The 22,867-nt window shown below is 47.3% G+C and overlaps 1 protein-coding gene across 4 annotated transcripts in view; it reads left to right on the forward strand.

Moving 5' to 3' along the window:
• PEBP4 (phosphatidylethanolamine binding protein 4) overlaps positions 1-22,867 on the forward strand; it is a 216,335-nt gene that overhangs the window by 21,728 nt on the left and 171,740 nt on the right. The window lies entirely within an intron of this gene.

Here is a 22,867-nt window from a genome sequence, read left to right on the forward strand (position 1 = left end):
GGGAAGAGTATAATGCTGCCCGGTGGGGACTAGATGCTTGACCTTCACCATTAATTCACTTGTCCTTGGCTTTGCCACTGAAAAGTAATGAGATCAACCACATTCTCAGTCCAGTGACTGTCCTGGGAGAGATTCTCAGTAAAGGACTCCATTCCGCCTGATGTTATAGCATATGTCCACTAGATGGCAGTGCAGACTTTTCTGAGTACCTGGCGTACTTGGTTTGAAGCAAGTTTGGGAAATCTGCATTTGATTCCTTTTAGTTGACACCGATTGTCCTGGGGTGTGGGCATATAATGAAGAGAAAACATCACTCCCTCCAGATCATGAAATTTCCCACCCTGTCTCAGTCCAGAGGTGGGGCAGGACAGAAAACCTGGAGACTTATGAAGGGCAAGGACTGTGGTTAAGAAAGCCAAGGAGAGTAGAGATTTCACAAAGAAAAAATTGGTCAAAGTGGTAGAAACAAAGGAAGGAAACGTAATATTCTACTACTATAGAACTAGAGGGTTTTGGGGTTTTTTTTTGTTTTGTTTTGTTTTGTTTTGTTTTTTGTAAATTTAACTGACATTTGACAAGGCAATTCAGGGTTATCAAAAAACACCATTAATCGAGTGGTACCCACTTTATGCTGGGTACTATTTGTGTGTCATTTCATTTAAAGTTTTCAACAAGTCTGCAAGTGAAATATCTCTTTAGTTGAGACTGTTAGTGATGAGTGACAAAAGCCAATTCTAACCGGCTTGTGCCAAAAGAGGGAAGAAACTATTGGTTCACAAAACGAAAACTCCAGGAATAGCTTCAGGCATGGCTGGATCCAGGTGCCCAAACAATGTCACCAGAAATCTATTTTTCCCTTTTCTCTACTTTTTTCTATGCTGGTTTTATGTGTAAATAGACTTTCCTTGTGGTGGCAAAGACAACCCCATTAGCTTCAGATTTGTTTTACTAGTTTATCAATCCCAGTGAAAATAGATTGACACTTTTCAACCATTAAAAATCCCAGGATTTGTCCTGCTTAGATCACATGCCTATCTTTGAACCAGTGACCTTGGGTAAGCCCACTAAATCTACAAAAGCTGAGGGCAAATGAGGATGGTTCCCCCAGAGGAGACCACTGGTAAGGGCTCTCAGCAGAGACACCAGGCCACTGGCACAGTCAGGGGACGGGGGCGGGGTGGGGGGGCTTGCTGAATGGAAGCTTTCTTGGGACAGAAAGCAGTGTTTGCTAAGGAGGGTGGTGGTGAAGAGGTGGAGATAGGCCAGGGGTAATGAGAAATGATATGATGGCTAGATTTTCCCTTAAGGTGTCGAGGGAACAAACACCTCTACAGAGAGAGAAACTGGAACAGTTGGAGAGGAAGGGCTGCTCTCTGGGAATAGGGTCTCTCAAGAGTGTGGGCAGGGGAGCCCGAGTCCTTAGTGACAAAGCATGGGATTGAAGGCATTTCCTCTGGGCCCGGGGCCTACTGAGAAAGGACAAGCAGGTTGTGACTGGCTATGTGGGGATAGTGCCTTGCTTCAAAGTGATTAAAGCAATGCCACCAAAGCAGCAGCTGCCAGTGGACATGTCTTGGGAGCCCCCCACCATCACCAAGCAAACCCTCAGGAGAGGTGCTGTGGGCCTGGGACAGTGCCTCTGTGGCTACCAGAGGTCTTCCTGCCTGTACATCTTTGTTCAGGCCACTTCCCATATTTGGACCCTGCCTACTGGGACACCCTGCCCGTACCAAAATGCTGCTGCTTCTAAGAAGACTTCCCTATCTCTCTCTTGGCCCTATCCTCATCCCTGGCTGGTGTCTTCTATCTCTGAACTATCTTAAAAAAAAATTTAATGTTTATTTATTTTTGAAAGAGAGACAGAGAGACAGAGCATGAGCAGGGGAGGGAAGAGCACAGAGAGAGAGGGCGGAAGGAGACACAGAATCTGAAGCAGGCTCCAGGCTCCGAGCTGTCAGCACAGAGCCCAGGGTGGGGCTCAAACCCATGAACCACGAGATCATGACCTGAGCCGAAGTCAGACACTTAACTGACTGAGCCACCCAGGTGCCCCCTCTCTGAGCTTTTTAAATGCCCCCTACCCATCAGACCTAGAGTTTACTTCCTTCTGTCTTGTATTGTGATTGCTTGCTCATATCTCCCATAGCCTTGACAAGTTTGTAAGCTCTAGGAAAGCAAGACCACCCACAGCCCCTACCAGCATTGCAGGCCCCATGTTGACTGACTAGGTGAGGGGGTGAATAAATGAATGAATGAGTGGCTGCTGGAAGGATACCTCCTGGAGTGTGGTGAACTATAAGATGTGTGAGTCCCATGGTTTGCCTTTTAAGCTGTTGGGTGTCTGGGGCAGCCTGAAGAAAAGCTGCTAAAGCCAGTACTAGTCTCTCCTCTACCCAGGGTGGGGGTGGGCTCAGGGTTGGGAAGAGGAAAGCCAGGAGAGAAATCCAGTGGGTTTTCCAAAAGGCAAAGTAGTGCAGGGAAATATGGATGGTCCCTGTGCCAACAACCCCAAGAGTTAAGAGAGGTGTTGAAATAAGAGGAAGCTTTCTCCCCTGGTGCTTTGACAAACATTAAGAGGCAAGCGTCTTAAAATGCATCCCTTCTCAAGATGATGTAAACCGAAAGGCCCCTGAGAAGCTTCTTGACTGAGGCCTATTCTTCACCTTGAATTTAACCAGCTGGAATCCTTTTGAAGTGAAGAAATTACCTTTAAGTGGGGAATGTGCATTGCATTAGAGAGAAGGAACAAGGAGTCCTGGGGTCCCTCAGGTTTCCAGGCAGGCTTGGCTCCTCTCTCCGTCTCAGAAAGCAGGCAACTCTGAGTATCCTCCAAACAGACGGGACAGGCAAAACCCTACCCCACCCTGGGCCTGTAGGGTCTGTGTTACTGCCTCCTGGGGGGCCACCTCCTTGCCCTCACGGGCCCAAGGTACACACACAAGTCTGGACACTTGTGGTAGAGTCACAGACTCTCCTTGTTGCAAGAGACCTCAGAGCTAACTAGTCCACTTCCCATCCTTCTCTTTACACACAGAGCAGAAAAATAGGGGCTGCTGGTCACAAAATGATTAGTGGAGGAGGGACATGGGGCTCCTGACACTCAGAGGAATGCTGGGTAGAGCAGCCCATGAGGGATGGAGCAGATTCTCTCCTTCAGGGAAAGAAGGGGCAGAGGAGGAGCATGCATACATGCCGGGGGTGGCCAGGCATAATTCAGCGTTAGGAATACGAAGTGATGCACTTAACAAATATCTATGGAACACACAGACACCATGGTAGTGCCTCAAAGTCAAAAAACAAAAGGTGCCACCATGGAGCTCCCAGCCTAGGTCGGGAGACAGAGTCACGTGGTATCAGTGTTGCGGTGGATGAGCTGCGGTTACCATTGGGCAGCCAAGCTGAGTCAGTCTGGGGAGGTCTCCAGGAGGAGGTACCCAGAGCTGAACTGCAGACAGTGAATAGGCAGGGCATGGGGGTGGGGGGGCCCAGATGGCCGGGTGAGGGAGGAGGCTCAGGAGAGGACAGGGCCACTATGAAAGGGGCCACAGACACTGCTTGCCCTGGTGTGGAGTCTGGATTTTATTTTGAAGCCAGGTTGGGGAGGGGCTGGGGAATGTGACCAGATTAGCAATTCAGGATGGTCAGTCTGGCAGCACAGGTGGAAGAATGGAAGAAAGAGGAGGTTGAAGGCAGGGAGAGCACCCTGCTGAAGCCCTCGATGTGAGGGCATGAACTGTGGCATGGATTTGAGAGATAGAAAGAATGGAATCCATAAAGCTGGGTGACTGAGGAGGAGTAGGGGTCGTGGCGGAGGGAGGGTTAGTGTGACCCTTGGGTATCTGTGATGACCAGGCAAGTGAGCAAGGGTGAGGCTTAGCATATAACTCATCCTCCAAAACAAGATGCTCTGGGGAGTGAGGGGAAGTGTGGTTAATAATGACCAGGTATGGTAGGGCACTGTACCATTATTTTGGCTTCCACCAAGGGACACAAGAGAAGAACTAGATCTATAGGGACAAAGGCCAGCAACTCTGCAGATGCTGAATCTGGGGACCCTGCGTGCACCCAGAGGCAGCTGCCCGCTGAGCTCGCTGGGAAGTGAAGGCAGGGCTGCAGGCCTAGATTTGGGTCCTCAGTATCAGGGGGCGGGGCGTGGAATCTTTGAGGTGGTGGGACTCACTCGGGGGAGGATATGGAGTGGTCAGCTACAGCCAGCCTGCAGAGGTCAGGTCAGACAGGCCACAGAAAAAGTGCATCCGACCTAACCCAGCCAACTATTGGGGAGCCCTGGCAGGGAGGGAGGACTGAATGAGGAGAGGACGTGGTAGTATGGGCCACACACACCAGAAGTTTTCAGGGAGACAAGGGGCACCTGAGCTATTTACGTGCTGGCAGGAAGGAGCCAGTGGAAAGGCAATGCCCCAAACAGCAGAAATTAGAGATAATGGGCCCATTGGAGAAGTTCATATCTGAGAAGGAGAACCACAGGGATGGTGGAGGTCAAATAAAGGGAACGAGGTATCCAAGTTCCTCAGAGGTCAAGGGTGGGAAGCACAGCAGAAGCTTCCAAGGCCCCAGGCCCCGGCACGTGGGTGAGCAGGAAGAGGAGGAGAGATAGGTGTGCTCACTGTGCCCCAGGAGGGGTGAGGGGTCTCCCCAGCTGCTGGACCTGTGAGCTGGAGTACAGGTAGCAGAGCCCCTCACACAGAGGCGAGATGCTATCTGGAGGCCAGAAGGGCTTCGGGTGTGAATGCGAGAAAGTTGCACTTTGTGGGCATTTCAGACAGAGGTCAGGAAGGTGCAGGGTCAGAGAGGCAGGAATGGAAAGGGGTGGCTGCCAGGCTCAGACTTGGGGAGAAGCAGCCGCAGGGCCAGGCTGGGGAGAGCCACTGGGATTTGGCAAATTCCCTGACACTGCTCTTGAGGATGGACAGAAGAGTTCCAGAACAGGAGCCTGGGAGCAGACAGTAAACCCAGAACAAGGTGGGGGGTTCAGCAATTCACTGAGTGATGATTTAGGGGAGAATTCATGACCTGCAACCCTAACCCAATGCCTAACATGTGACATAAGCTTAGCAAATGGTGTCAGCTGTCATTGTAAGAGACAGATTTGTAGTCTGAAGAGTACAAGGAGTGGAAGGAGGCCTGTGTGGGTTTGAGGCTCAGAGCAGGGAGCGGGGCTGATAGGCAGAGCAAGACCTGGGAAGGTAGGTGAGGAGGGCACCCGGTGCCCAGTAGAGGAGGCGTGCATGAAGGAGAACCTGCTCATGTGTCAGTTTATCCTTTGTCCCTGGACCAAGTCTGCTAAAATCACCCAGGCCTCTTGGCCATCTGCTGTGGCGATGCCATTGGTCATGACAGGACCCAGTGAAAGAGGGGCAATGCTTGTCACCATTTCCAACCCTTGCAGTCAGATTTTGAAGTTGCAGAGGAACTTCTCAGGTAGGATTTCACACGATCCTCCTAACCATGTTGGGAGTTGGGCAGAGTAGGGATTATTTCCATAACTGCAGATGAGGGGACCTCCCAAGGTCACACTTGCCAAAGTTAGGAAGGGGAAGAGCCAGCCCTTGATCCCTTCCAGTCCACTGACTTTCAGCTACATAGTGTTGCCTCTGGACGCCATCCTGTTACTTGAAAACAGATGGAGTTCTAGGTAGTTTCGTGCATAAGCATCCTTGCTGCAAACATTTTTGCTGCACGACTAATTGGCTAAGGCAATTTTGCTGCAAAAACTAGAATCATGAAAAATGAAAGAGGGACATTCATGAAAAATGACATAATGAAACATGAAAAACGAATAACAAAATTAAAAAGACTATTCTGAAATATAAAATATTTGAATACATTCAAAAGGCATAGTGTAGCTTCATGGCAACTCCACACAAATAACTGATTTTGTGGATTGTACCTAGGTACTTGTCTTCAAAGTCTTTCATTCGTCGTGTTATACATTTTTTTTTTCTTGTTGATTCGTCTCCTTTTTCAGCATCACACTTTTTTCACTAAAATGTCTTCTTGCATTTGAGAGAGGTATCAGTTTCCAAATACCAGGATGCGCATCTATAACTGAGCTTTGCACGGCGCTGTGACAGCCTTCTACACGGCTGTTAGTTCTTGGCATCTGGTCACATGTGCGCTGATCCACATTCCAAAGTTCTATGAGATATATGGGTTGAAAACTCTGTCACTGTACATACAGGCCGCGGTGAGGGCTAAGGTTATATAGTATAAAATGGAGAAATGAAACCAAACTGTCAAACAAACTAAACTGTCGGCCAGCTACTTTTCATCATCTTTTACGGCAAAATTGCCTTACGGCCGGCTGCTTATGCGGCAAAGATGTTTGTGGCAAAGACGCTCGTGGCGAAAATGCCCGACACGGCCTCCGAAGTGCACGCCGGACTTGGGGTGCCACTCACGCATCCGCTCGCTGGGGCGGGTCCTCGTGGGGGCCTCGTCTGTGGCCCTGTGCGGGACGTTGTTACAGGAGCCAGGCACACAAGCGAAAACACATCCCAGCCCTGCCCACGAGGAGGCCTCCTGAAAGTAAGAATGTGAATGGTTGTCTTTGTAAGAATGAACTCGGAAGCGCTCGTGTGGCGATGTTTTGCGCCTGGTGGCTTCATTGGGAAACTTCTTGGCCTTGACCTTTATTTTCAGTCCTCTTTACCCCCACTCCCGCCCCACCCCCCACCCCCACTTTTCACTGCTCTGGGGGTTGCAGAACCCACGGTCAGACCTGCGCCTGACCCTCCCGAGCTTTTTAATCGAACCGCCTATCCCCAGTCCACGGTGGGGCTCCTCCAAGCGCAGGCAAACAGGGTGTTTGTTCAGCGGTGGGGCATCTGATGTCGGCGGAAAGCTTCCAGTCAAGTGTGGGGAAACAGGTTCCAGATGTTTTTCAGATCAAATAATGTTTCTTTGAAAAACAAAAACAAAAAAACAACTGTGTGGGCCACTCCTCGGGGTGGGGGGTGCGGGGCATGTGGGATCTGAAAGGAGAGTTCACTGGGTTTGCATCCTGGTTTTTAAAAAAAAGGTCATTCAGCAAGTGTCTGTGTGGGGCTCTTCATGCGTGTGTGGGATCTGTTCAGAGCTGATTGGTGGCAGTGTAAGCAGAGGCTTCTTGGATTTTAAAATAGCTGCCTGCCCCTGGTTGGAGCCATTTGGAGGGACAGATACTCAAATTTTGAATGTACAATGACTTGTTGCCTGCTGTCACTGGAGAGAAAAGATGGTGGCCTAAAGAGGAGGTTATAGGTGTGGACTTTGATGTATCTCACTCTCTTACCAGTGCACCCTCAATGCTGGTCAGTTTTAGGTTCACAGAAAAATTGAGTGGAAATTACAGAGATTTCCTGTATGCCCCTGCACAGCCCCCACTGGAGTGGTACATTTGTTACAGCTGATGAACCTACGCCCCCAGAGTCCAGAGTTTACTTTAGAGTTCCCTCTTGCTGTCGTACATTGTATAGGTTTGGACAGATGTATGATGACATGTGTCCATCATTACAGTATCATACAGAGTAGTTTCACTGTTCTAAAAATCCTCTGTGCTCTGCCTACTCATCTCCCAACCCCTGGCAACTACTGATCTTTTTGCTGTCTACATACCTTTTGCCTTTTCCAGAATGTCAGAGTTGGAATCCTACAGTATGAAGCCTTTTTGGATTAACACAGAGCCTAGGCTACCACTTGGGCCTCCTGACTCCAGTGCCAGCACCTTCTTCACCATGCAAGGGTTTGTCCATCTTTGCCCAAGCCAGTGGCCAGTTTTCCTGTGGCTTAGCTTCCCTTTTGGGAATTGTGCTCCCCTCAACCTGATGTTTCTACTGAGACTTTGCAGCGGGCAGGATCCACTCACTCCTGCCCCTGCTGTCATCTTGGGTATTCCTGCTATTTGATTTCTTGTGTGTCTCTCTAACTAGAATGTAAACTCCCTGATGGCAGAGACCTTTGTATGCTCGAAGATGGCAAGAAGGAGGCAGTTTTTGTGCAGTGAGATCTGTGCTATGATAGGGAGCTAAGTGCAGCGTGCTGGCAGGGGACAGGGTGGGGGGGGGGTGTCTTTTGGTAACGAGAGTATAAGCGTTCCAGTTTTCAAAGCACTTTTCCTTGTCATGACAGCTCTTATCTCCGATCAGTCCCAAGAGATGGGCCAGGCAGGTGTCTCTGCCCACACTGGGGATCCTTGGCCCAGGGTTAGCCGGAGAAGGCAGATGTTCAGCCTCAGAGCCCAGTACCCATCTACTTATTGCCTCACACCCCATTTGAGTCTCCTCACAGCCTTGTGGACGTTAGCTTGCCCTAGTGCACAGATGTGTTAAGTGTAGTGATAAAGCTCGGACTCAAATCCCTGGCTCTTGTACTGTGCTCTTCTTTCCTGGGCCCCCTGCATCCCTGTCGTCCCCAAGCATTTACTACATAGCCACGTTTACTGACTGTTTTCCACATGGTCAGGCTCTGTGCTAAGTGCCCCACGAGCATTGTGGCACCAAAGCCCTACAGCCACCTAGCACAGTAGGTAGGATTACCTTCATTTTACAGGTCAGGAAACTGAGGCACAGAAAGAATCCAGAGCTCATGAGTGACAGAGTCAGGATTTGAACCCAGGTCTGTATGGGCTCCAGAGCTCATCCCCTTGAGAGTAGGAGGCAACCTGTAGTATGCCCCAAATGGCCCGAGCTATTTCCCAACTGCCACTGCAGCCACGCAGCTCCAGGTCCAGGGCAGAAGCCAGCCCCTAAGGCAAGCGGGGAAGGAGTAGGTAGAGGAGTAGAGCTCCTGTTGTTCCATCACCTCCCTTTCCAAATGGGCCTTGAAATATCAAATGACTTAGCAAAGGGAGAGATGGGGTTTGGGGAGTGGGGGCATGCAGGGGTGTGCACAAATCAGAGACCCTTGGTTTCTTCTAGGTCTACAGGTCTGTACTGCTAACCTAAGGGAGAACCAGGGTGAGCCATCAGACATCCTGATTTCCACGTCTTACTTATTTCCATCGCAATTGGGAATGCAGAGGGCTCATACCTGGGGTCTAGAGCACCAGACCTGCCCCGGGCAGAGGCAGATGAGGCTCAGACGGGAGAAGGAGGGCTCCTAGGCGTGGCTCTCCAGGCCTTGCATGTATGAAAAGGCATACATAGCCTCCTGCTGTCTCCTGGGGCTGCAGTTGCAAGAGCTGACACCAGAGGGAGATCGGTGACTATCATCCTGCCCCAGGCAAGGAGAGCCAGCACACTGGCCAGGAAGGCATTGCCCCGGGCGGTCAGACAATTGAGACCTATCCGGTAACGGAGACATGGAGGGTCCTGGATTTGGGTTGGCTGTGCACGCCTCTGCACCCCTCGCCCCGTCTCTCCCTTTGCTGGTTGGTTGTGGAAATGCCCTTCTATTCAAATACATGTATCTCTGGACTGGAATTCATTAAACCAGGGGCCACTAACTTGAAATGTCCTCAGGGGCCAGGCCCTAATTAGGTGGATGAAACAGACAGTTGGAAGGAAAGCAGGGCCAGGCAGACAACGCTTACTCTGAGAATCCCCTCACATCCCACTCGGCATTAAAAAGATACTTACAGTTGTGCTTGTGATCCTCTGCTCATCCCCAGTTTTCCCTGACCTGCAGGGACTGTTCAACTTCATGGGTATGAATAGTCCATTGGGAGTGAGAATCCATGGGTGTCAGAGCCATTCCTTTGGTTTAGAGAGCACTCAGAGTCTGAGGGGTTAGTATGAGAAGCAAGCAGGCTAGGCTTTGCTTAGACCTTGTCTTATGTTGTAGCTCTGGTGCTCCTAACTCTGTGACTTTGGATCTTCTCTCTAAGATTCCCTTTCCTCACCTTAAAATGGGTATAATATCCATTTCTGGGTAAGACCCAGTGGCCAATTCCCAATCCTAATCCTTCTTGTCTCCCCAGGAGCATTTGACCCAGTGGTCACTTCTTCCTCCTAGATACATCCCCTCCCCAAGCCCCTGCCAGGACCCACACTCTCTGGATTTGCCTTCACCCTTCATGGTTCTTCACTTGTCAGTCTCCTTTGCTGGTTGCTCCTCCTCTCCCCAACCTTTTGGTGTAGGATATCCCAGGCCTCAGTGTTTGGACTTCTCGTCTTTTTCTACACTTTCTCCCTTGTGGTCTCATCCAAGGTCATGACTTTAAATGCCATCCCTATGACGTTCTACTCACATGGCCACTGAGGTATCTCACAGGCTCCTCAAACGCAATATATCCAACCCCAAGTGCCCACTGTCTACCCTCCCCCAAACCTGCTCCACCTGCTGCCTTTGCCATCTCAGCAAAGAGCAACTCCAGACTTCCAGCGGTGTTGCCTGAACATCTTGGAGTGATAACTGCTCTTGCTCTCCCAATATATATCCAACCCACCGGGAACCCCTGTTGGCTTTGCTTTTAGAGTATCTCTGGAAGCTGACCACTTCTCTTCTCCACTGTTAACACCCTAGCCAGGGCCACACACTCTCTACTGAGTCATCACAACAGCCACCTAACTGGTCTCTTGGCCACCATGCCTGCCCCAGACCCCCAGCATATTCTTAATGTAGCAGCCAGGATGAGCCGTTAAATCTGCAGGTCACAAAAATAAAATAGAATAGAGTAGAATAGAATTGAATAGAATAGTAAAGTAAAATAAAATAAAATAAAATAATTAAATTAACCTCCAGGTCACATCAGTTTACTCTTCTGCTTAAAATCCTCCATTTATCCCCAGCTCACCTGAGTAGCAGCCACAGTGCTCACAATGGCTTACAGAACCCTAAAACCTGGCCCATTTCCACCTCTCTGACCTCAGTTCCTACCATTTTTTGCCTTATTCATCCAGCCTCCTTTTTGTTTCTTGACCATAACAGGCATGTCTTAGGGCATTTCCCCTCATATCTCTATGGCACACATCCTCACCTCCTTCACATCTCTGCTTCAAGGCCCTCTTCTCAAGGAGGCCTTCCCATCTCCCAGCCTTGGGCCCCCTAATCTCTCCCCACTTCTTTCTATCATATTCATTACCTTCCAACCTACATATAATTTCTTCATTTATTGTGTTTCTTTGTTTTGTCTATTCCCATCCCCACCCCGCAGCTAGGATATAAGCTTCATGAGGACAGGAGTCTTTGGTTTATTCACCAGTCTGTCCTGTGCACTAGAAGAGTCTGTCACATGGTAGGCAGTTAATATTTGTTGAATGAAAGTTATTGGATAAAGGTTATGAGAGATCATGTATTTACAGCCTTCAGTGCCAACACAGGGAGCATTCAGTAAATGTTAGTGGTTATAATCTTCTCCAATGCCCAGGTAACTAGTGCAGCCTGGAACATGACAGCTGAGGCAGGGTGATAGCTGGAGGACATGAGATTCAAGATAGAGGGTTGCAGGTTTTTTTTTTTTAAAGGGGTCTAAGGAGAGAAAATGGGGAGGGGGAGATGGAAGGGAAATATTTTATGCCTGGTTGAAAAGGAATAGATCTACAAGGCTGAACACAGGACTATGCAAATAGTGGACACTCAATAAACCTGTGGAATGAATGAACAAACCCCTTGCCTTGTTAGCACATGCAGAGTTGACTTCAGAAACTGAGCAGAGACCCTCAGTAAAAAGTTTCGGAGGCTGGATTGAAATAGGGATGCCAGAAGGCGGTAATCACCTGAGGCTGGACCAAGGGGGCAGTCTGCAGTGGCATCTTCCCGGATGCTGGCTGGTGGCAACCACCCTCTTGCTTAGGATGACACCATCCTGCCTGGTACTTACCAACTCTTGGCCCATGGGGTGCTGGACAGAAGATACAGTCCATATCTCTGGGGAGCTGAAGTTCCAGGCTCCTTCTTCCCTCAGTCCCTCTTCTTGAGAACTTGGTATTCGATGATATGCAATGCCAGCAAAACTGCCTCTAGCTCCTCATCTTGCAAATAGAGTGATGGTTAATTTCAGATTTGAAATCCAATCTCTTGATTTTTCACGTGCTGAGACTGGAGCTGCTCACCAGCTCTTCCTACATCTGGCACTCCCCATCCTCCACCTCCCCCATCTCAGATGGGAAACAGAGCCACGTGAGGTGCACCTTTTTCAGTGTGTAATCGCGGAACAGCTATTTCCCTCTCCTTGTTCATTTCTTCCATTCACTAGCAAAAACCCTGGGGCCCTGTAAAGGTGCCTGCCAGGCTGAGAGCTCCTGAAAGGCAGGAGCGGCAGACAAGTCAATTCCTGTATCTCCCTGGCAACCATCTATCACCCAACTCCAGCCTTAGGACCATTAAACAAGCAAATTCAGAACCCCACCTCTACGTGAAACTCACGGGGTTTAGGGCAGTCCATGTAAAACCCAAACTACACAGTCATAAAATAACTGGAAAGCAACAGATAGGTAAATATTTAAATGATCGCAGAGTGGAGAAGGTCTGCCAAAGCATAGAAATCAAATGACAAAATCATAAAGGAAAAGAAGGAGAGATGTTAGTTACAACAATATTTGAAACTTCTACACTTTAAAAATGCCGTAAACAAAATAAAAATCCAATGACAAACTGAGAGAACATATGTGCCACAAATATGGCAAAGGATTATTATCTTTATGCATAAGGAGCTCTTATAAATCAGAGGAAAAGATGAATACCCCATAGAAATAGAGGGCAAAGGATGTTAGTAGGTGGTTATAGAAATAAGAAAATTCATTAAAAATATAGGAGAGGATGCTTAAATTGAAGGAAATGTAATTTTTATAAATTGTACAGATTTCATTTAAACCCAACCAAATTTTCAGTTTGAGGGTATTTTTGTTTTTGTTTTTGTTTTCTTTTTTAAAGAAGAGTCTCCATTACAGGTAGAAATACACATTGCTTCAACCTTTCCAGAGGGTGATTTGATAATGCGTATTAAAATCATTAGCATGTTCATTGTGTTTGAACAGTAATCTTAGTTCTATGAATTTATTCTAATCTGGTTACTTAATCAGAGACATACACACAAATTTATGTAAAAGGCTGTTCACTGTAGTATTATTTAAAATAGCAAAAGAAAAAAAGGAGAACCACCTAAACGTTCAACAATAGATTGGTTAGATAGAATATGTTTTATCTATATGAAAGAGTACCATGAAGCCATTAAAAATCATATTCTCAAAGAACGTGTAAGGCTATTGGGAAGTCTCACAATATATTTTTAAGTGGAAGAAACCAAATGATAAAACAGTAATTTCACTAGAGTCCCAATTTTCAAAAATTGTATCCTTTTATGCATGAAAAAAAAAAAAAACTAGACGAATGGAGAATACATCAAAATGTTGACATTGGATCACCTCGAGTGGTGAGATTAAGGGTGATTTTTATTTTCTCCTTTACACTTGTCTGTAATTTCCATATGTTCTCCAATGAACATGTATTACTTTAATAATAAGAAAAAAAATGCTATTTGGGGAGAAAAAGAGTGAATGCTAAGAGGAAAAGCTTCAGCTACCCAAATGGTCTGAGTGCCGGTTGCTGTGGAAACTGTAACTTTGAATTGCCCAACTTTTTGTGAATTACTTCTGTGCTCTGCAGGGTTAGTGCTAGGGCGGGATTCGGCGTTACTGGGTGTGGGCATGTGTCCAGGGAGATGGTTAAAAATGGAGGGGCCCTGCCTCAAATGAGGGTCCCCAAGGAGGGCTCTGGGTTTCATTCTGGCTCCCTGTCCGCTTCCAGGTGTCCTGCAAGGGATGCTGGGGCACAAGCTACCCTGCACGCACAGCGGCCAGGAGCCACCAAAGAGCTCCTGCTTCCCTGCATAGGGTTCCCCAAGCAGGAATATTTGGTGGTTCTCATGAGTCAGCCTTGTCCCACTCCCAGCCCGGTATCTGAAGATGGGGTCCCAGCAGTGGTGTGGGGAGGTAGGGCAAGTGGCTTTATTCTTTTTGTGTGGATGATAAGCATGGGGATGCAACTGAGTCCCAGGCACATTTTCCTCAAGTGGAGTGTCTAAAGAAAATCCCAATCCCAGCTTGAGCCTTGGCTACTTGCTATCTTTCCTTCCTTCCTTTTGCCACCTGGAGAGCAGTTCCTGCATGGAAGGGGAGACAAGGATGAAGCACTAGCCCTGGGGCCTTCCGGGAAGCTGAGAGGCTGGGTACCCTGAGTGCAAAGTCACTTCATATGCCTATTCTCGGAATGAATGTCTCGCTGCCATTTGTGAATCCTGTTCCGAGCTCTAGGGTGTGGAGAACTGGTTGATTTATAGATCGAGGCAGCCACAAGTTGGAATTTTAAAAAGCAATGTGTCCTTTGAGCAGGAGCCCGGGCTGGGGGCTTTGCAGGCTGTCGCTTTGTCCCAGGGACCAGATGGAACTTGTTTTTCTGTTCACTTGGGGGTTTAACCCTTCGTGCACTCCCTCCCCTACAGCCCCATTCAGGAGTCCCTGCCTTTGAGGCCAGGAGTCAGCCATGAGGGAGAATCCATGTATGTGAGCTTAAGTGACATTTATTGAAAATCTTTTCAATCTCCTTTCTTTGCCGGATCATTTTGTTTTATTTAGCATTCACTGACATGTGCCAGACACTATTCTAAGCACTTTAGAAATATTAACTCATTTACTCTTCACAATCATTACTATCTCTGCTTTACAGATAGGTAAACTGAGGCACAGGTAGGTTAAGCAACTTACCTAAAGTCACACAGTTGGCGAGTGATGAAGCCCGGATTTGAAGCCCAGCTGTCTGGTTCCCAAATTTGTGTGTTTAATTACAAAATCATGGCTGCCTCTCAGACAGCAGGTAAATGAATCCTATTTGTAACAGTTCAGAGCTCCTGGGGTGATTCTTCCTGCTTAAGCTGTGAGAGCATTGGGGACCATCAGAGTGAGATGGAGTCCAAGTCCCAGGTGTTTGTGCCTGAAATATCACTGCCATTCTGGGTTTGTCTGACTTGCTACCCTGGTGTCTTCTTCAGGCACATCAGGCTGCGAAACCCCTATTTATAAGGTCTGTGCAATGTAACGAGAAAAGTTCAGGGTTCAGTGCCCACCTCTACTCCACTGCAGCTTGTGCAAACCCAGTACTCACCAGTGGAATCTGGGGTCCCTGAGTTTGGATGCTGTCTTCTGCTGGAAGAAACTTTGTGTCATGTACAGCTTCCCTCCAGCAGGGTCCTGGGGTCTGCCTTTAGCCAAGTCTCTTTCTCATTTATGGAGCAGACCCATAAACAGCCACAATGCGCTTTGAACCTTTGGGAACGTTAGAACCCTAATGCTTCCCAGGCAGAAGCTGTTCCTTACCCTAGGGAAGTCAGCACGGTTCTTTGTCCCCTTTCTACAGAGGCAGGATCTGGACAGAGACTGGAGCTCAGCAGGGCCTGGGGCTAGCAACAGAGATGCAGGCAGAGGAGGGTGCCCAGAGCACCCAAGCTGCTTGGGAAGAGGCTGTATGTAGCCTGGGGAGAAGCTAATAAGGCATCAGAGCCCAAACAAAGCAGCATGGGGCTTGTCATCCTCACCAGGGTCTTAAGTGCATACGGGACACTCTGCCTCCTGCCACGAGGTTACAGGGGGCCCAGGGAACTTGTGATGGCCTATTAAGGAAGGATGTAGGGCAAACAATAATATAAAACATACAAATGGCAAACAATAATAGCACCCATGAGAGGGAGCTGTTCTTTCTAAGCTCATCTTCCAGACCATCACACCTTGCTCCTTTACATACTCAGACTTCTTATTTTAATCATGTTTTGTATGGCAGTGTTTCTAAAATTGGTTACATATGACCCTGCCTTCCTAAATCGTCTAGTGAACGTAATTTAACCTCTGTGAAATGACTCTATGTCATCGTTGCGAACGTTTGTCACAGAGAGTGCCCTTGCTATGCACGGGCATGTCTTCTCTGTGGCGGCAGGAGCTGGTGAGTCTGTTCCAGCAGGCCTCATCAGTGTGCTCCCATGCGGCTGAGGCCAGGCCCCTGTGGGCAGATGGGGCCTAGCTCTGAAGGGGAGGCAGCCCCTGGTTATCAATCATCTAGGATAGGGAATTCAAACTCCGGTGGCTGCCTCAGTCACTCTGTGCTGTTTTCTCCTCACAATACTCCTGACACCAAATGTGTGGGTTTTTCCCACACCAACAACCAGTTTGTCAGCTCTCGGTCCGCCCCTGTAGCCCTGCATTTCAATTGAATTCTCACACTAACTACCTAGACTTAGTATCAGACTCCACCAGTTAAGGGCTCAGTCCCAAAGACCATCCCCCACTTCAGACGCAAGTCACAAGTATTGGGTGCCCGGAGTACCCACGCTTCTGTCCGACTTGGCTAAATAATTGGGAGTCCCCACTACACCCCCACTTTCAGGTTCCATAATTTGCTAGGACAGCTCACAGAACACAGGAAAACAGTTTACTTACAATTACCAGTTTATTATAAAAGATACAACTTAAGGAACAGCCAAATGGAAGAGATGCATAGGGCAAGTTATGAGGGGCATTGTATGAAGCTTCCGTGCCCTTTCTGGGAGCACCACCCTGTCAGCATCTCAACATGGTCACCAACAGGGAGGCTCTCTAGATTCATCGTTTAGGGGTTTTCATGGAGGTTTCATTTATAAAGGCATGATTGATGAATTCTTTGGCCACTGGTGATTAACTCGATCTCTAGCCCCCCTCTTCTCCCCGAAGGGGGGGGGGCTGAAAGTTCCAACTCTCTAATCATACCTTGGTCTCTCTGGGACCAGCGCCCATCTGGAAACTATCTCAGGGCTCCCAACCGCCAGTCACCTCATTTGCATACAAAAGACTTATCTCTCTGGAGGCTCCAAGAGTCCTGGGAGCTGTGTGCCAGGAGTTGAGGACAAAGACCATAGACATACCTTTCACTGTGCCCCAGTCGTATTGGACAATGTGGGGAGCGGGTAGGTGGTATTGCAGAGGACTTCAGCTACGTGAAGGCAGGCTGGACCACAAGGGGACACATCCCTTTCTAGGGCTCACAAGCTGCGGATCGACACAACGTACTCCCTGCAAGTGCATGGGTAGCTCCAGGAGGGCAAAGAGAGTTGGTCGACTAGACAGCTGAAAGCCCTGGCCCTAGAACTGTGCTGGCGCATGGCGGGTGTCAGATCCGGATTTGCTGACCGTGCAGATGCTGAGCACATGGCAGTTTGCACCTGGTTTCGTGCTATTCTCTTCATCCACTTGTCTTTGGCTGTCTTGGAGTCTTCAGTGAACACGTGATACATCTCTCATTTCACAGAAGTGCGGAGGCTGAAAGCCACCGTCTGTCTCTGGGCTCTGCCCTGGCTGGGAAGACGCAACAGTGCCCAGGACAGGGGCTCAGAAAGGGGTGAATGGATCTTGGGGAACAGGAGTCTGAGCTGCCAGAAGTCCGGCTGCCCCACCCAGTGTGGAGATTCCTTTTCTGGAGCTAGGTCTGCCTTGGAAATACACGTCTTATTTTCTTTTCAGAAGGACAGCAGATTTTTTTTGTTTTTGTTTTTTTTTAGATCACTCACAAGTGATATCTGAAGGATCAAAGAAATGTGTAGGGTTATTTGCTCTACACAAAACCACCCAACACTGCTAAAATTATTTTAAAAATTTATTTTCCTCCTGTCATCTGCCCTTTTTTTTTGCTACTATTAAAGACAGTTAGTATCTGTATGTCCCTTCTAATCTGTGGCAATATGGGAAAGCTGATAAGCAAGTATGTCAGAATTATTTCTAAACTAAGAGTAAATAGGCTCAAAATGAGGATATGCATCAAGTGCCTGTGTTTTAACCTATGAGCCCTGTGATGTACAAGATGCCTTTGGGTATCGTTTTCCAACGTGAGGAAGCAGCATAGAAGACTCATCGCAAGAGCTGTGGAGGTCTCGAAAGATTCGTGTTCAGATTCCAGTTCTGTATCTAACTAGCTAGTTTCTCAGCCTCTCAGCCTCACCTCCTTCATCATGAAAGTGGATAATAATATCTGCATTGAGAGGATCAAAGGGGAAAATGTACTCAAAGCAGCCAGTCTCAGTGCAGAGACCTTTTACCACAGTAGGTGCTCATGCTCACTAAATGCCAGTTCTCATCTTCCCTCCTACCCTTTCTGATGCTCAGCTGTGTCCTGGACAGTGGAGCTGTGGGACAAGTGACCTCCAGATCAGTAGTTTCTATTGGCTCCCACATTGGGAGAGCCTGTTACAGGTTTCAGATCCCTCATCCTTGTCTTAGCGGGGATCATGACCCTCAGTTTGCAGTTGAGAAAGCCGAAGCAAAGAGAAGTTGGAAGTTAAGGATCTTGCCCAAGGTCACACAGGCAGGTGGCGACAGAGCCCAAACTGGAAGCCAGGTTTCCTCCTGTTGCCACTCACCTGGGAACCATAGGTGGTAACACTAAACTCTTCACGTTCCTAACTCCCTCATGTGCAATGCCTGCTGTCCCAGGGTTGTTAAGTGGTTTGAGAAACATAAAACCCATGAAAGCTCTTTAAAAAATTAAGAGCAGTAGCCACGTGAATCCTGTCATTTTTATGCACTATTTTAATCCCTCTCTAATAACACTAGGTAGATGGGATGCCTGACACCCCTCCTCCCTCCATCCCTGTCCCTGAAGGGAAAAAGGAACCAGGACCAGAGCTGCTTTTCCCGGAGGGGCTGCTCAGCAGACACCATAGTAACGGGGTGAGTTGCAGGTGCCAGGAGCTCAACATCAGGCCCCGACCCGCAGGATGCGTACAAAGAGCCTTCCAGAGTGGAAAGCTAACAAACATTTTCACCACTTCCTTGCTCAGACTCTGGCTTTTCAGAATGAATGATTTGGAAGACCCAGCTGCTTCCTGTAAGCACTTCAGGCTGCTCAGACAGAGAAACAGGCTCCCTGCTCTCCCTGCCACTCCAGGGCCAGGGCTCCCATAACCATCCTCAGATTGGGGAATGACAAGGAAGGGAGAATGATGGCCAGATGCCCGGCAGCCCTTGGCTCCCTAGGTCTGGGTCTGGCTTGCTTAGGGCAGCATCTCCAGAAAGCAGGGCATGATAAAAGCTCACTCTCCATGTCAGGCACCGTCTTAAGTTCTTTATGTATTGTCAACCTTGAATCCTCACAAGAATGCTACCAACTAGGTGCTGTTATTACCCGCATTTTCCAGACGAGGAGTGCAGCTCGCCACAGCTAGTGAGTTTCAGAGCTAGCCTTCTAACCCAGGCAATCTGGCTTTGGTGGCCAGGTATTAACCGCCACGCTATTCTGCTTATCTAGAACAATGGACTTTAATGCATCAAGCCACATTTCCTTGGAAACATCCACAGTAGGGACTAGCAAAGGGAGATATGGGTTCAGTTTCTCTGTCTAGTCTAGTTTCCATGGTGAGGGTCATCCCTCTCTGCCTTCCTAAGCTTCTCCCCTCTGGGGAGTAAGGGGCCTCCTCAGGGCTCAGCCCCTCAAAATTCACCTCTTTATTACCCCACAGAGCTCTCTAGCCTGTCCTGCCCTCTGTTCTGGCTGGTTGTATTTCAACCACAAATTTTCTCTGATGAGCAGAGAGTCTCATATACACCAGACCCTTGAGAAAGACTTAGCAATGCCAGGAGAGGAAAAAAAAAAGGGGGGGGGGGACAATAAGGAACGAGCAGACATCCCAGGGGCCAACCTAGCTTCCTCCTGGGGAGGCAGAGCATGAGGGAAACATGTAATTCCTTTGGGCAAGGACATCTGTGGTTGTCTTTCGAAACTTACCCTAAACCAAAGGTTAGAGAGACTTTTGTTTGAGACCCTTCATAATTGATATAGCTGTTTGATGGCTGGGAGAGGATAGAATTACCATTTTCTGAGATGGTATTTTTGTCTGCTCAGCCTGCCATAACAAAATACCATAGACTGGGTGACTTAAAAGACAGAAATTTATTCTCACAGTTCTGGAGATCAGAAATCCAGGATCAAGGTGCTAGCCAAATCAGTTTCTGCTGAGAGCTCTCTTGTCTTCTTTTGCAGACAGCTGCCTTTTCTCTGTGTTTTTGTGTGAAAGAGACACAGAGAGAGCTCCCTGGTGTTTCTTCTTATAAGGGCACTAATCCCATCATGAGGTCCCCACCCTGGTGGCCTTATCTAAACTGTACTAACTCCTAAGGGCCCCATCTCCAAATACTATCACATTAGGGGTTAGGGCTTCAACACATGAATGGGGAATGGGGAATATAAACATTCAGTCCATAGCAGATGGGAAAGACTGAGGGAAGAGTAAGTTTAGGGTGTGGGTGTATGAACTCAGGCGATCTTATCTGAACATGCTGAGAGATATTGAGTGAGTGTTTATATATGAGTTTGATATTCACGACAGAGGCCCAGTCTGGAGATAGAAATGGATCTGAAAGTCTACCTCTTCAAGCCACAGTTTTCTTAACTATAGATCAAGATTAATAACACCCATCTCATAGGGTTGTTGGAAGGCTTGAATAAAAAAAAGCAAAATACTTGGTGATGTTTTTGTGCATATTAAAACCAGAGAACTAATGCTTGAGAGTTAAGTGGCTGAGATATCTCTGGCTAAAACTATGGCATAGACAGCTTGTCTTTTATACCTCAACCCTCCACACACTGTGTCCTATCCCACATGTCTTTTCCCCTTGGACATGGCAGCATCCTCTATCTTCTCTGTCTGCTCCCTCCCCCCCACCTTGCGTCTCTGTCTGTTCTTCTCAAACACATCACATCCCAGCGTGGTGACTGATAGCAGCTTAAAGTGTTATCTGCCCCAGGGGACTTTGCAAGTGAAGAAACTGAACAGTCTTAAATTAAAAGAAGAAGGAGAATAAAAAGGGAAGAACAAGGAGGAGGAGGAGGAAAAAAGCTGTATTTTTTCAATTAGCAGAAAAAAATACAGAATTTACTCAATTTTAAGTTTTTTCCCATACTTTTCTTAAATCTTTCCCTTTATATCAATATCTACATTAAGCTTTCGTATATTTAATATATGTACTTATATATAAATATATATTAGTATATTTAGTACATTGGGATATTTGATTTAGCTATGTATATATTTATATCTATCTATCTATACAGATCTCTATCTATATATACATATATCTAATTTTACATATATTTGAAACTATATATATAAAGAGAAAAAAGGAAAGAAGCATCGTATACTATGCATCAACTTAAGTTTAAGTTACTATGCTAAAGAAAAGTGACACTAATTGTGGATTGGGGGGCTTTGTATATTTGGTGGCAAGATGGTTGAGGCATTTTGTATCTCTGAAATTCTGCCACATCGTAAATTGTCACTTCCTAATCTCTGTGTAATGCTGGTTCTACCAATGAACACATTATGTTGGGAAAGTCTTATTAATTTCTGAGCCTCAGCTTGAACAAAAATAGAGAGGCCAAGAACAAGTGTGGGGGATAAGAAATGAAATGGGTGTTGTGGTTCTTAGGTATCCAGAGCTAGAAAAATCTCACTAGACAAAATGTCGGGAAAGTTGGTGTAGGAGTGTACCTGAGTCAGCCCCAAGAAACCCATGGTGGGAGGGGTGGAAAGAATATGATCATTTGGATCAGCAGAGGCAGATCAAGGGAGACTCAACTTAGACTGAGGGTGCTCTCAGCAAGCAGGATGGAACCCTGATAACATCCCCACTAACACTGCAGCCCTCAGGTAGATAAGCCATTAGGTAAGAATTGATGGGGAAGCAGGGGCAAAATTCTGTTAATGGGTGTTAGCTCTGACTTGTACACTGAGCTAGTTCAGACCTTCATTATACCACATTTGGGCTATGACCGTAATTTTCTAAAACTCTCTCTCCAGATTAGCACATCTTCCTCCTCTGGGCTCCCGCGTCACTGTATAGTGTGAGGGCATTGATCTGACTCTACATCAGGATGTGGTGTTTTGGAAACCTGTCTTATCTCCCCAACTACATTACCAGCAACTCTAAGGCAGCATCACACCACACATCAGACCTGCCCAGGGCAGAGGGAACACTCAATAGGTGGTAATTGGGAGCTCAGGCAAGCAGGCTGGCATGAAGAAATCTGCTCATAGGGAGCAGGGCTCATGCCCCTAGGTTGCGCTCAGGGCTAGGTCTTATGCCCTAGGAGGCAATCTCACAAAAAAGGCAGAGGAACCTCCATCAAGGAAAACTAGACAGGTTTCTGAAACGGAACTTAGGATGAGCTTATCAACAAATTGGGCATAATAGATGAAAGAATCAGTGAACTTGAAGATAGAAATTATCTAAACACACATAAAGAAAGAAAAGAAGGGTAAGGGACACAACACAGTGTCCAAGAATTGTGGAACAATAGAAAATGGTTTAACCTACTTATAGTTGGAGTCCCAGAAATGAAATACAGAGAGAACAGGGCAGAAGAAATATTTGAAGAGATGATGGCCAAGAATTTTTCAAAAGTGATGAGAGGCAGCAAATCATAGATCCAAGAAACTCAAAGAGCTGTAATCAGGATATAGAAACAAAACAAAACAGGGGAGCCTGGGTAGCTCAGTCATTTAAGCATCTGACTCTTGATTTCGGCCCAGGTCATGATCTCACAATCTCTTGAGTTCCAGCCCTGCATCAGGCTCTGCGCTGACACTCTGCGCTGACAGTGTGGAACCTGCTTACGATTCTCTCTCTCTCTCCTCTCTCCTCTCTTTGCCCCTCCCTTGCTTGCACTCTCTGTCTCAAAATAAATAAATAAACTTAAAAATAAATATAGGCATATCATGATCATACTGTTGAAAACTCTACTGACTGAGCCAGCTAGGTGCCCCTCAATTTGAATTTTTAAAAAATATATTCCATCTCTTCTGGGATATTGAAGCATCTCTACCTTCTTAAACATATGGAATGTAGTTATAATAACTTTTAATGTCTCTGTCTACTTCTATCATCTGTGTGGTTTCTGAGTCTGTTTCTATTGATTG

The sequence above is a fragment of the Leopardus geoffroyi genome, chromosome B1 (assembly GCF_018350155.1).
Source record: "Leopardus geoffroyi isolate Oge1 chromosome B1, O.geoffroyi_Oge1_pat1.0, whole genome shotgun sequence".
In the NCBI taxonomy this organism is placed as follows: domain Eukaryota; kingdom Metazoa; phylum Chordata; class Mammalia; order Carnivora; family Felidae; genus Leopardus; species Leopardus geoffroyi.